Genomic DNA, 14,576 nt, shown 5'->3' with positions numbered 1-14,576 from the left:
TCATTCGACTGGTGCGCCGAGCAATGGAAGTTGTTGCATTAGACTTTTTCGCCGAGAGCGGATGGAGGATCAATAATAGACTTTGCTTATAATCACCTTGATCTATCTGTGTTCTCGTTCCCTTTTTTTTATAGCAATTAGCTGAAAATTTTGTAAAGACTTGACTGTGTGCGATTGCAGAGGCCAGAAACTTTTTTCTATTATCTAAAAAAACTATTTTATTTTAACATTCCAAATACCCCAAAGAGTTATAGTTAAGATGAACATCTTCTCTTAGAATGTTGTAGTATTTGTCATCCTGAGGAATCGAAAAAAAGGAAGCAAGCAACAGAAACCAAGGCTATCAATTTTTAACCAATGAAGCAAGCAGCTGTGGCTTAAATGTAACGTACAGATAAATGTCACTTTATTGAACTCAAACTACATAGCCTTTAACTTACTTTCAAGTATTTTTAATCTGGCATGTAAGCTTGATGTTCCTGCCCTATTAGATATATATGCTCTTCTAATATATTTAAATTGTGAGGATTTCATTTTCCTGTTAATTTATTTTGTCACTAATTATGTACAAAGTTGCATGCTTGTTTCCATCAGCTGGCAGGAAGAATAATAAGAACAAAAAAATTATGTCTGTTGAAACAAGACCCAATAATGCTTCATTATCAATTTGTCTCCCAAAAACACTAATGTTGATGAGCATATCCTCGGCAGTGTGTTGGTCGAGCCCAAGCGCCAGCAGAGCCTATAGAGGCAGCGTCGACCCCGCCTTGTCCCTGTCTCCCCCAGCGCCCATCTCCTCATCCTTGGCCACTGCCGCCTCCCACTCCCAAGATGTGAGCATGCACTAGGGTTTAGGATTTCGGCGAGAGGAAAGCTGTAGTAGGGCAACGATGGAGGAGCTCATGAGTTAGTGCTATGAGATCATTCTTTGAATGTGTTGACGCCGATCCACCTCGTGGAGATCCAGCCTCCATGAATTTGTCATGTAAAGACCAGGTGGTGGCGGAGGAGATGAGAGAGAGAGAGAGATGGGGGAGATGATGAGATAGACGGGGGAGAGAGAGAGAGAGAGAGAGAGATGGGGGCTGGTAGCAAATGTACGACGGGTGAGGTCTGCGGACTTGAGTCATCGCTGAGGTACAATGGATAAATTTTTCAGGTCTGCAAAACTTGATCAAAGAGGCACACGTTTGTGATATCTTTTTGGGTTATAGACGGACCACAACTATGTATCACATATGTATTTTTTTTTGCAACTGTCTCTAATAAGTGTCCTCTAGCCAGGTGTTTTGCTGGGGGCACATATCACAAATGCATTTCAATTTAGCTCGTCGTCTCTAATATCACATTAGAGACGCATTTTTTCATGTCTCTCCGAATCAAGTTTCTTGTTTCTCTTTTCTTTTTGATATAGTGTTAGTCATTCATGGAGAACAATGTATAGTAGACATTTGACGGTCCCCTTATCTACTATATTGATATAGTTCGTTCATACCCACTAAGTGCATTTAATTTCTCTAATGCTCAACTCTCAATGAGCCACACCAGCTCAAGTCTCAACACCATTGGATCCTTGGGTTTATTTTTTGTCGACATTGGAATTGGATCATGAAGTTCAAAACGAGGTAGACATGTCCATCCATGTGTCACTCCGCTCACCTCCCACAGAATTGAGAATTCCCACTATGCTACCACCAACATCATCCCCTTGCTCACCTGCTCTCTCCATAACTCATTCAATTAATCATGGCAAGATGACCAGTTGAGTACTTGAGTTAATACTACGGTTGCATGCCTGAATTGCAGCCAGCAACCATGTGGTTGCCGCCAGACCTTTGTGCTGTTGTTGCACCAGGCCTTATAGTAAAGATGTTATTCACCTCCTCCATAAATAGGATCGGAGGACATGAGTAGAGGTGCTTACTGATTTTATAGAAGCGGAGGTGCTTACTGATTTTATAGAAGCGGACATGCGTCTGGAGGAAACATATCATTTATGCAATTTAGTAATATATAAGTTTTGCTCCGGAATTCTCTTCGTTAAAAAATAAAAAATATTTCGTGTTTGCTAATCTAGCGATGCACATCGCAGGAGTAGGATTCGGAGGCATTAGGAAATGCAACAACACATTTCATCAGGAATGACGTGCCTGCATTTGGAGCTGGAGGCCACATTCTCGTCCGGTCTCTAGTGCCTAGTTCCATAGTGGGCAGGGTGGCATGCAGTGTCCTGCAGTTTCTCACAGAACTCTTGTACTGATTGTTGTTGTAACTATATTTTGCATGTGGCCACTATTTCAAATAAATAAAGTTTCTCCAGGAGGTTTGGTCTATTCATAAATCCTAACGAGAAAGAAATAGCGTGTGGTTTCCCGACGGTTTTGGGCAAAACCATGATCACATGGTTTTAGTATCACGACCAGATGTTAATGTGAGACCCAAACATAGATTAAGGACCGAAATGGCATAGTTTATGAGTTGGAGGACCCGGATGACACACCATCACAACTTGGAGGACCCGCCATGAACTTTACTCATTAAATAATTTTAGTGCTGCATGAATGCACTAGTACAATGCTCTTGCTTTGTATCATCTCATTGTCCGTGTAATCAAATAAGTTCTCCATGAACTTCTTTGATACCATTAAAGTAATGGAAGAAGTATTCTTTCTTGGAGTTAGCTCACCGAGCAGTTTCATTTTAGTATCAGGAGAGGATTTGTTGGAATATGATCCAAATTCTAACGTAAGTCTTACAGGGATGCCTGGAGGGCCCGCGGTTCAGGTTATGTTTATTAGCGGATTTGTTTCCATATTTGACTGCAGTCAGTCCATCCTATAAATACATTTTGTAAGCTGCATGGGAAGAGTTGAGACGACTCATTTTGTAAACTCTCATCATATAGTAGAGATAGCCGGTTGGCGCCCGCGGTTTTTCCCGCAAGGGTTTTCCACGTAAAAATCTGTGTCTCGTATTCGATCTTTATTTGCATTATTTGCTAACAGGATTCAATATGGATGCCTGTGTATTTTTGAGAATACCCAATAATTTTGGTAAAACATTATGTATATATTAGTTATACACATGTATATGTTAGTTGCATTGGGCTTCACTTCCTTCATTTTCTTGTTGCTTGCTTATCAAAAACCGAAGCCCACTAGTCTCCTCCGATCCCACAACAATCCACCTGGTCTTCCTTGGCCGACCTAGTGGAATTGCCATTCACCATCTAGGTATTGGGATCTTCCCAGACTCTTAATCACACACGGTGGCATCGGCATTGTGTTTGTCACCCCTATCTATCCCACCCCAAATTCTCGTCTCCCACAAATCCCAATCCCCACAAGAACCCTAGGCCAACAACTAGCCACACCAACAAGAACACAAGTGCGACGACAAGATAGCATGTGTAGTTCGTAGTAGACGGTGTTGCTTTAGGAATCCTCAACTTAAGAATCCTGGCATTGATCTGCCACTGTAAATACCCATGTGGCCATGTGGTTCCTCAAGACAGAGATTTAGTTCGGGGAAAGGGGAAGGGGAAAAAATTCTATGAACCTTTCCTTTTTTCGCTGCTCTATGTGACATAAGGCCCAAAGTCTTGTGTGGTTGTTGGAACACATACATGTGTCACATTATAAGTCATAACCACACATTATTGCTTGTACTAAAAATAGAGAGGAGCATCAAGAAGTCATTTGAGTGCTGGTTCATATATCTGTATGCTGCATTGTGGTGTGTACACTACTTTTTTTTATAGATTGGAATAAAACATTCGGGTCTTCCCCATCCACGCGAGAATGAGTATAACCGTCCGATACAGAATAGCTGGTTCTTAGACCAAGTCCACTAAGCAGAAACAAGATTAAACATAACTAATAACAACAGGACCAGTCCAAACTAAATTGAATCAACTGGACACCAAACAACTAAGGGGAAGGCTGGGAATGGGAGTGAATAAGGCTGTTATGGGATTACACGGTACCTGATACGGCGATGACGTCAACCAAACAACAGTATCGATATCTATTACCTTCTGTAATCCGATTGCGCTACATTTGGTTGAACCAAACACCATCTAAGATGCACAGCCCTCAATCCTTCTCTGATGACGCCAACCATGATCCCCAAACACTTGTAACATCAGTATTTCCTGGCACTTGCACCCATCCTTCAACACGCTTCTTGCTTCCTCTTTAGATAGCAATGACCACTACGTGATCCAGTAAGCCCCCCTGCAGATTACATGCAAGCAAGAATTAGAACATTTCCTGTTGAACACTGCATCATTTCTGTCCAACCACAAAACCCAACAAATTGTTGCCAGCCCAGTATGATCATATCCCTCAAACTTGGAGCAAAGCTCCTTATCCAAGCACCAAACATATGAGTCGTTCCATTAGGTGGTTGAAGACTAAAAGCGATTAGCAAGGAATTCCACACAGACCTAGCCAAGCGACAATAAAAAAAGAGATGTTGCACGGTCTCCTCTAAACCGCAGAAGTTAAACCTAGTATCCCCTTTCCAACCTCTCTTTACAAGATTATCCTATATGTAAGGATTACCCCACTCTTCAAATACCAAAAGAAAACCATAACCTTCAAAGGTATCATCGCCTTCCAGAACATTGTTTTCCCCGAGATTTTTACTTCCTTCATTACTTCACTGTACAATGTTTGCATTGAGAACACCCCATTCTTCTTTACTAACCATATAAAACTATCACTGTTATTATTTAACGCAACCGGCAAAACTAAAGAAACCAGCTTATTATGTACCATGCAAGTAATGAAGATACTTTTGTATGTTTCTACCCAACTTGATATCGGGCTCTTATTTTAAGAGTCCAAGTGCTTCTGTATGCACCGGGATTAAGTACAAATACGCATAAGAATGGTACACATATTTTAAAGCACAAAGCTTTATTAATTATAAAGGATGGAGTCTTACAACAGACAAAGTCTTACATGACATAGCTGTCGCCGTTGCGCGCACAGAGGTCGACCAAGTCCAAGCCGACATCCAACGGCAAGCACTGAGCTCGTCAACTTGCTCCGAAGCTCGGCACAAACAGACTGATGCGAGTAAGACTGATTATGTCCGTGTCTAGATTGAAACCATCCGAGGAGGGCAGCACCGCGTTGCACACGGAGTGGTTGGAGCAAAGGAGGCATGGCACAACAGCGGGTCCGGCGTGTGTCAAAGTACGGCGGCAGCAACGTGGGCACGACACCGAAGAGCAAAGGCATGAAAAGCGTAGTGAAGAAGGGGGAGGGCAGGAAGAAGAAAGGGCCACAGTCGAGCCTGTTCGGGAGGCCGTATCGTATCGTGGATTATTTACTGCTGGCTGGTTTAGTGTGAGAGAAAAACACCGTTCCCGACTGGAAATTTACTATCGTTTACGAGCAAGCGAACAGAAAAATGACATTCGTCGTCATTCTATCTCCTACTCAGTCTGAAAAAAATAGCTTCAGGACAGGCTGATTATTTTAATTGATGTTGTGTCTTCCAGCAAATTTATCATTGACCAGAATGTCCAACAGCTAATCGAACTTTTTTCGATGTCCTCCGGCAACGCGACATCACTTTAGTGTCCCATAGCAAATTTTATCTTTTACCAAATTTTATCCTAAATAGTATGTTTCTTGTGATAGGAGTAATCTTTTTTTTTTATAAATGATAAACTTCACAAAATGGCATACCAAGTGAAGTGGTCTATCTAATGCTAAAATTGGAGACAAATCGTTGCATGAATTAAATTTGCAGGAAAGCTAGCTCCTTCTAGGCAAACCCAATTTCAAATCAACCTAATTATGTCTGTTTATAAAAAAAGGTACTCCCTCTGTCCCAGATTAAAGGACGTTGCAGAAGCTATCACGAAGACCAATGCCCAAGCAAGAAGACCCTAACACTGACAATCTCGCAGGTGATGGTGACGTGCTGCAGAATGGAGTTCGAAATATTTTTCTATTCAATTCTCCACACTGTAGAGGCTATCAGTACACGTTTTTTTTTTTTTTTTTTTTTTTTTTTGCTTTTTAATCCATCTTTCAGGTGAGTGGAGGACAGGATATGACCGCTTGATGTAAGTTGGCTATGATTAGACTGATATATTGGTCTATAACGTCAAGTATTGTGAGACAATTTTTGAATCATACAATGACTTATATTTGGAGACGGAGGGAGTATTTACAGAACAAAATTACAACTGAGTCAAGAACTTCGTGATTGTCAGGTTGCATGTTTGAATTGCATTCTTCACAGATGTCTTCCGGCCGGAAACTTATCAATGAAGCGCTGAATGAATGAACTGCGGAGTTCAGGTCACTCGAGTGTCCTTGGCCACGTGTGTCTGGATCGGAGCTGATCAGAGATGCTCCCTCCGTCCCATAATAAAAACACGTTTCGGATTAAAATGTGTAATACACTGTAGCTGTGAAATTACATTTTTATCCCTAAAAAGTGTAGTGTAGTGATTGGCGGGCCTGGTTTAGTTGGGCGAAATTTAGGAATTTGACTACTGTAGCACTTTCGTTTTTATTTAGCAATTAGTATTTAATCATGTACTAATTAGGCTTAAAACGTTCGTCTCGGGATTTCCAACCAAACTGTGCAATTAGTTTTTTTTCGTCTACATTTAATGCTCTATGCACGTATCGCAAGATTCGATGTGATGGCTACTATAGCACTTTTTTATAAAACTTTTTGGAACTAAGGCTGTGTTTAGTTGGGTGAAATTTATGAATTTGGCTACTGTAGCACTTTCGTTTTTATTTGGCAATTAGTATTTAATTATGGACTAGTTAGGCTCAAAACATTCGTCTCACGATTTCCAACCAAACTGTATAATTAATTTTTTTCGTCTATAATTAATATTTTAAAAAAACTTTTTGGAACTAAATAAGACCTAAAGAAGGCCGTGCAGGCGCAGATGGAGCAGCCTGCCGATGGACGGGACTCCAGTGGAAACGAGCAAGCAAATGAGTGGTCCAGACACTTCCACGTAGCTCCCGTCAGAATTTTGTTGCTCCCAACGTGATTGTCTACAGCTGCTGAGCTGCGGCAGCTGCCAGCTAGCCCCAGTACTGTTCCTATATTTAGCCCTTGTTTAGTTCACGAAATTTGAAATTTGGAGCTACTGTAATACCTTCGTTTTTATTTGGCAAATAGTATCCAAACATTGACTAATTAGGCTTAAAACGTTCGTCTAGCAATTTCCTACTAAACTGTGCAATTAGTTTTTCTTTTCATCTACATTTAATGCTTCATGCACGGGCCACAAACATTCGATGTGATAGATACTGTAGCAACTTTTTAGACTTTGAGGTCCAACTAAACAAGGCGTTACCTTTATTTGTGGGACAAAATTCAAACTCCACACGTGTTTTTATTCCGGGACCGAGGGAGTAAATCAACTGGCCCGAATGGTGGCGGAACCTTGTCAAAACAAGTGCATTATTTATATGGAAATTTTGCTACCGGACATGCCAAGTGACCCCTCTTTGCTAGCGGGCATGCAAAATTTGACGATTTGCTGGTGGACACTCTGGTTCCTTACAAATTTGCTGGTGGACACCGGATCGAATAAAATATTCATTTCCGGGCTTTCGAGGAGAGAGAAGCACGGGAAATGTCCTTTCTGCCCCTGGTTGTTTCTTCCTTGGCCATGGCGGAGCCGCAGCTCGCATGCGTGCCCATGAGGCCATGCGGACCGGCTGCTCGCCCATGCCGGCGAGGCCGCGGCGGAGCTGCTGCTCATGTGCCTGCCCGCGAGGCCACGGCGGAGCTGCTGCTCGTGCGCTCGCGAGGACGCGGCGGAGCTGCTACTCGCGCGCGTGCCCGCGAGGCCGCGACGGACCGGCTGGTCGCGCGCGCCGGCGAGGCCGTGGCGGAGCGGCTGCTCGCGTGCGCCCGCGAGGCCACGGCGGAGCTGCTGGAGGTGGTCCGGTGGCCACAGGCACTGGCGGCTCTCGCTGAAGGTGGCCCTGCGTCGCGGCCAGAGGAAGGAGACCAAGGTAGAAGAAACAGTCAGGGGCAGAAAGGACATTTCCCGTGCTTCTCTCTCCTCGAAAGCCCGGAAATGAATATTTTATTCGGTCCGGTGTCCACCAGCAAATTTGTAAGGAACCAGAGTGTCCACCAGCAAATCGTCAAATTTTGCATGCCCGCTAGCAAAGAGGGGTCACTTGGCATGTCCGGTAGCAAAATTTCCCTTATTTATATTGCCCTACTTCTCAGGTCTTAGAGGGTGTTTGGTTCTGCGAACTAAATTTTAGTCTATATCACATCAGACGTTCGGATGCTAATTAGGAGGATTAAATATGAGTTAATTATAAAACTAATTACACAGATGGAGACTAATTTACGAGACAAATTTATTAAGCCTAATTAACCATCATTAGCACATATTTACTGTAGCACCACATTGTCAAATTATGGACTAATTAGGCTTAAAAAATTCGTCTCGCAAATTAGTCACAATCTATGTAATTAGTTATTTTTTAGTCTATATTTAATATTCCATACATGTGTCTAAACATCCGATAAAACATGGACTAAAATTCGGTAAAAGGAACCAAACAGGCCCTTACAAAAACAGACCGGGGATCCCTAATGCTTTCCTGAGTTCCTCGTTGCCGGTTGTGTGTCATACTACCACTGCCATGCCGCAAGAATCTTGCACCTACCATCTAGCTAGCACTAGCAGTGCGGATAGCGTCACACGGTAGGATTGGGAGGCATGGGATAATGCAGCAGCACATGTCACTTCTGTTGATCGCTTGTCTATTGCGGTTCATCTGGAGTCCACCGGGAGTCTCTTTGGTAGCATTGGCCCAACTTGTATTGCATCCTCCGCGCGTCGCTACAGTGCGGTCAGAGATGAATCGACGTATGCTGAGGATCGTGCGTCCATGCTTCGGCTCGCATTCGATGCTCTAAACTGCCTCCCAGTCCGGCCCGACATACAGCCCAAAAATTAATTCCACGCTCTGCGGGTTCACTCGAGAAAACCTTCTTTTGCCGCCCTTGTCGGACGTCACCGCTGGTGGCGGACCTAGACCATGCCTTGCTCGCCGCCATGCTTCGCACCGTTGGTGCTTCTTCAGGTTCAGAGAAGGTTCAGAGATGAGACAAAATGGGATTGTGAAGTGAGGTTATGAGTAAATCTATGAGATTGTAAAATGATATACCGTGACTAAAGGCCTGTTTGGATGCAGCCCTGGCCTGGGAGCGTCGGCCAGGCATGCATATCCGACCCCAGGCGCTCAAAATCGAACGCCTGGGAGTGATGCCTGGCTCAGGCAGCTTTCCCACGCTGCCATCCAAACAGCCCCTAAATATTTGAGAATGTGATCACTGAATTGTCAAATTAAATAACTGAATGTGGCAGAATGACTCAATATGTGGGAATCAATAAAATGATGTACAGATTGTTTATGAATCATCAATTATCATAACTATTTTTTAGGTGGCGAAAGGAATTCATACAGACTTGTAAAATACTTTCAGATTGCTCATCAATGAGCGATATCAATTTGAGTCATAAATTTGATATACAATTTAACATTCAGATGGCAAAAGGCACTGAGCAGGCAAAATGCACTTAAAAGAGACTGAGATAAGAAACTAGGTGTGAAAGGGCCTTTAGTTGAGTTGATTAGGTGACCAGAGGAACGTTTCGCAGGTCCTGAGTTTGAATTTTTAGGCTAGGGTTAAAAAAATCCCCTTATCTGTTCTATGCTAAAGCACAGGTCTAAAGGATTTTCTCGACCTGTGTGAGAAGTCCTTTTTTTTAATGTAATATCAGGAGTTGTCTTACCCCTGCAGGTCGAGTTTTTTTTAGGTAAGAAACTAGGTGGCAAACACAATCTAATCATGGGGAGGGAAGTAGACCAAATTAGAATAATACTGCTGCAATCTAAGTGCACAGGAAGAGATCAAGTAAAGAGTAGCTCACTTGCTCATCGTCAGATAAATTACATAAGGATTTGTCGATGTATTGGTTGTTTTTCTAGTTAATTAACTAATTCAAAAAAAATAACAGAATCAATGGTTCAAATTTATTTGAGGTATTACCTCCTACCAAGTAAAGGGAGTATCGAAGCATTGCCCCAAATTTATAGAAAAATATAACAATATTTATGACACCAAATGAACAAATTATAAAAATATACTTAATCTGGTACCATAAACCTTAGTGTTTTTTCTATAAATTTGGTTAAACTTAAAAGAAAAGTTGACTTAGAAAGCTTTAGAAATTGATTTATTTGGGGTCGAAGGGGGTATCTAAAACTTTTGTCAAGTTATGAAACTCCATTCTATGAGTAACTCAAAGGATAAATGCATTTTAATTTGGTGTTTTAGGTAACACATACCAGCATAGTGTTAGCGCACACCTTCGATTGATTCACAGAATAGCTGATTCAGATATAAATTGCATTACATGGCCTCAGGGGAGAAGGAGACCTGGGCTTATTGCAATAAAGCAAGGAAACGTCTGTGTAACAACCGGTTGTTTTTAATCCTCCCGCCAACCAGAATTTTCTCGTATAACACTGTCATATATAGTTATATTTACACTCTTCTATTACTATATTTACAATAATTTTTTTAGTGTAATTTATTAGACAGAGTGATGTGATTTAGGTATTTCTATGGATTATGGATCTCAGAAACATATGTGCCAAATTTTTCAAAAAAAAATTACAAATTATTTTTATGAATTATAAATAACAAAGAAACATATGTCAAATTGTTCGCAATTATCAAATATCATATACAACCCCTATCAGCCCTGTCTATCCTCTTGTCTCGCTCCACTAGTCCACCGGATCTTCTGCGCCGCCCCTACACCCACTGCTAGCTGTGCTTGCCGCAGAGGATCCTGGGGAGGGACTGAGGGAGGCTGCACAGGCAGGCTACGCGTCGCGGGGCGTGCTGGTTGCTGCGCGCTGCTCGAGGGACGGGGCCCACATACGGTGCGGTTTCCCAACCAATCAACGGCCTGTTCGCTGGTTAGTTTCTGGGCTGGTTTGTGTTGGCTGGTGCTGGTTTATTGTGAGAGAAAAACACTGTTGGCTGGCTGGTTTGAGCTGGCTGAAACCAACAAGCGAACAGGGCCAAGACGCCAGAAAACCGGTTGTTCGTAGGAGTCAAAACAACCGGACAGCAGATAGCAAATCTGTAAAGCAATCTGGGCGCTGTTTAGTTCACTCAAAGGCCCTGTTCGCTTGTCTTAAAAATGGCTTGTTCGGTTTCTTTTTTCAGTCGGAACAGTGTTTTTCTCTCACAACAATTCAGCCAGAATAGTATTTTTCAGTCAGTTTCAGCCAAGTTTCAGACCAGCGAACGGGGCCAAAATCTAAATTTTTACACTATGCAAAAAGAAGATTCCCCGTCACATCAAATTTGCGGTATATGCATGGAGTACTACATGTTGACGAAATTAAAAACTAATTGCACAGTTTAGTTGTACTTTACAAGACGAACGTTTTGAGCCTAATTAGTCAATGTTTAGACAATTATTACCAAATAAAAATGGAAAGCTACTGTACCTCCATGAAATCCGGCGGCGCCGAATTGGGGACCAACTAAACGTGGCCCTAGATGAAGGATGGAGAACTGGAATTGGGGAAGTAAGATACTGTATAGAGAGGAATTATCTAGAGATAGAAGAACCACAGGACGAAGGACATGACACAATCTATGGCCCCGTTCGCTTTGCCGAAAAAAAAACCTAAACACTGTTCTGGCTGATTTGTTTTGAGAGAAAAATACTATTCCGGCTGAAAAAACAAGATGTTGTGTATGGATTATAAAAGAAGTGAACATGACCTATGTTGTTTAATTGATCGATTCCCTTTTGATTTGCCATCCGGTCGCTTTTATCCTGCTGGCTTGGCCTTCACATGCCTCTTAACAGCTTCCCAACTGTCAGCATATGGACACATATATATCCCTAACACATAGTTGTACATTACATTTATGCTAGTACTAGTATACATTAACCCAAAGCAACAAACCAAACGCTACCCAAGTGTTAATCACATGGCTCTGCTTCAACCGCGTCCACATGGTTGCAGCCTTTGCACGAGTTGTATTGAAGTGCACTAGCTCTTGAGAAACCAAGGAGCACGTTGTCTCAAGCTTCAACAAAAATCTAAGCTAAGAATTTATATAGGAGTAGATACAAAGATCAAGTTCTTGTCCATAAAATACCATCTGAGTAAGTTCTTCATCAGCAACGCTGACGAGACCTGGGTGTTGGGCATTGCACGATGGCCCCGTTCGCTGGTCTGAAACTTAGCTGAAACTGACTGAAAAACACTGTTCTGGCTGAATTGTTGTGAGAGAAAAACACTGTTTCTGCTGAAAAAAGAAGCCGAACAAGTCGAATATGGGGTAAGCCGAACATGACAAATGAAGAGAACAACGGGATTGGGAGGTATCCGGATCGAGACTCAAGTACTACACGTATGGTTCTTCCAGTTGGCGTGTCACACCCCAAAATTTCCGATTTTGAGTTGTGCATAGAAAACACTAATTAAAACAAACGTTTTAATATTTGGATAAAATTTCCTAAGTTTAGGCTCCGTTCGCTTTGCTGAAAAAACAAGCCGAAACACTGTTCCAGCTGATTTATCGTAAGAGAAAAACACTGTTCTGGATGAAAAAAAAAAACTAAGGTAAAAAGTACGGATTATAAGACAAGCGAACATGGCCTTAGTTTAAATTAGCACCAGTAAGTTATAGGAAAAATGTGAATCTTCAAACTTTTCTGAATTAATTTGATAGGCTTTTCGTTGATGTGATGTTTACTTGTTGCTTCTTTGTCTGTTGAGAGTGAGCAAAGTCTTTAAAATGCGTTTATTAGGTCGATCTTCCTTCTTCGGCATGTTTTTATCTTTTTCTGCAATTAAATTCCTTGTTTCTCGGCTTAACCTTTTGTTCGAAATTTCTCAAAATCTTTTCTTTGTAACCCAAATCACTTCTTCGAGTTGTTCGTCTGTCAATCAATCTCTACAAACTTCTCGGTAATTTTTTGGGCTTTTTCTGGAACCTATTCCCACTTTTCTACAAGCATAATCTATTTTTGAGATGCTCCAAAATATCTTTTCATGGGCTCCAAATACTTTAAAGTTTAGTAGAACTCGCTTTTAGTCTTTCTTTCTTACACAGAAATAGATTTGATTCCTTATGTTTCATAATGTTTCTGAGAATTTTCTTTGAATTTTTTAAGATTTTAGAGTAATTTTGTGGCATTAATATTAATTCTGGACTTTTCTGAAATCAATTTATTCACGTAATTAATTAATTCCAAAAATAGGAAAAATAACTCGTTTTTCTCTGACCTCAAACCCTATCACTATATATATATATATGCCGGTGTTATACTCGACGTGCTGATTTCAGATCTAAAATCCTTTTTTCTGAGCCGCCGCTCCTAATGCGATACATCTAGTGCCGAAGTTCAGACCAGTTAGTTTCCGGCGAGCGTCTCCGGCCACCTGGACGTCTCAGGCGAAAACCACCCCAGCCATAAGGTAGCTCTCGTCCTTCTCTACGCCGTAGTGTCTTTGTTTGTAGTAATCCGCCGCCATATGACCGTTCCCCTTCATTTTCCTTTTTCCGATGAACTTTCCGGCGAGTTCCACCATGGATGACCATGTTCTTCTTCGTTTCCGGCCCGCAAGAGCACCTCCGCGGCGCCTCTCTCCTTCGGGGCGCAGCAGACCTAGCCCTGGGCCCCACTCCGCCGCCGCCCTGGGCCATGTGCCCCGGCTTCGCGCGCCCAGTGCGAGCAGCAGAGCCACGCCACCGACCGGACAAGCCGCCGCCGCTGCCGGCCCAGACGAGCAAGCGTAGCACGCGGCCGTGTGCCACCGCGGCTACCCCAGCCCCGGCTCGTCCATCCCCAGCCGGCCGGTCGTCCACCCCTCCCTCCCCATGGCTGGTTCAACCATGGCCATGGCTCGCTGTGTTCCACGAAGATGGATAGAGGTACAAGACAAGGTGATTACGAGTTTGCCATTGAGACGTCTTTAATCACCCTTTATTCGTTCGAGTTATGTTAGATTTGTGTCGACACGCTCTATGCAGTGGTGCTAATATTTTTCATGTCACATGTTTTTCTATATATAGCTAAATATTAAATTGATTAATATGTTTGTAATTAGTTTTATAATTAAAAGCAATATAGGTTTTATATCTCGATGATTATACATAACATGTTTATACGATTAGTTGTACACTTAAATGTGTTTTAATTATACTTAGTTTAAAAATGTTCCATATACAAAATTCGAGTTAGATGCTCTCTTGCTTTTTTTTATAGGATCTCTGTTTGGCCTAGAGGGGGTGAATAGGCATGTCAAAACAAACACTCAAACTTTTATTAAATTCATCCTGCAGTACTGCCACTTTAGAGGGCGGCACTGTCGCATCTGCAGACAACTTCGAGTCACAGTTCAAAATCAGTGAACGGAAACTTAGATCAGAGAAATTTCTTAGCCTACTGCAGGTACGATAGTCATAGATCAAGAGTTAGAAGTTGTGGAATATCACATACAAGTAGA

The sequence above is a fragment of the Miscanthus floridulus genome, chromosome 19, assembly GCF_019320115.1.
Source record: "Miscanthus floridulus cultivar M001 chromosome 19, ASM1932011v1, whole genome shotgun sequence".
Classification (NCBI taxonomy): Eukaryota; Viridiplantae; Streptophyta; class Magnoliopsida; order Poales; family Poaceae; genus Miscanthus; species Miscanthus floridulus.
This window is presented reverse-complemented; position numbering follows the sequence as displayed.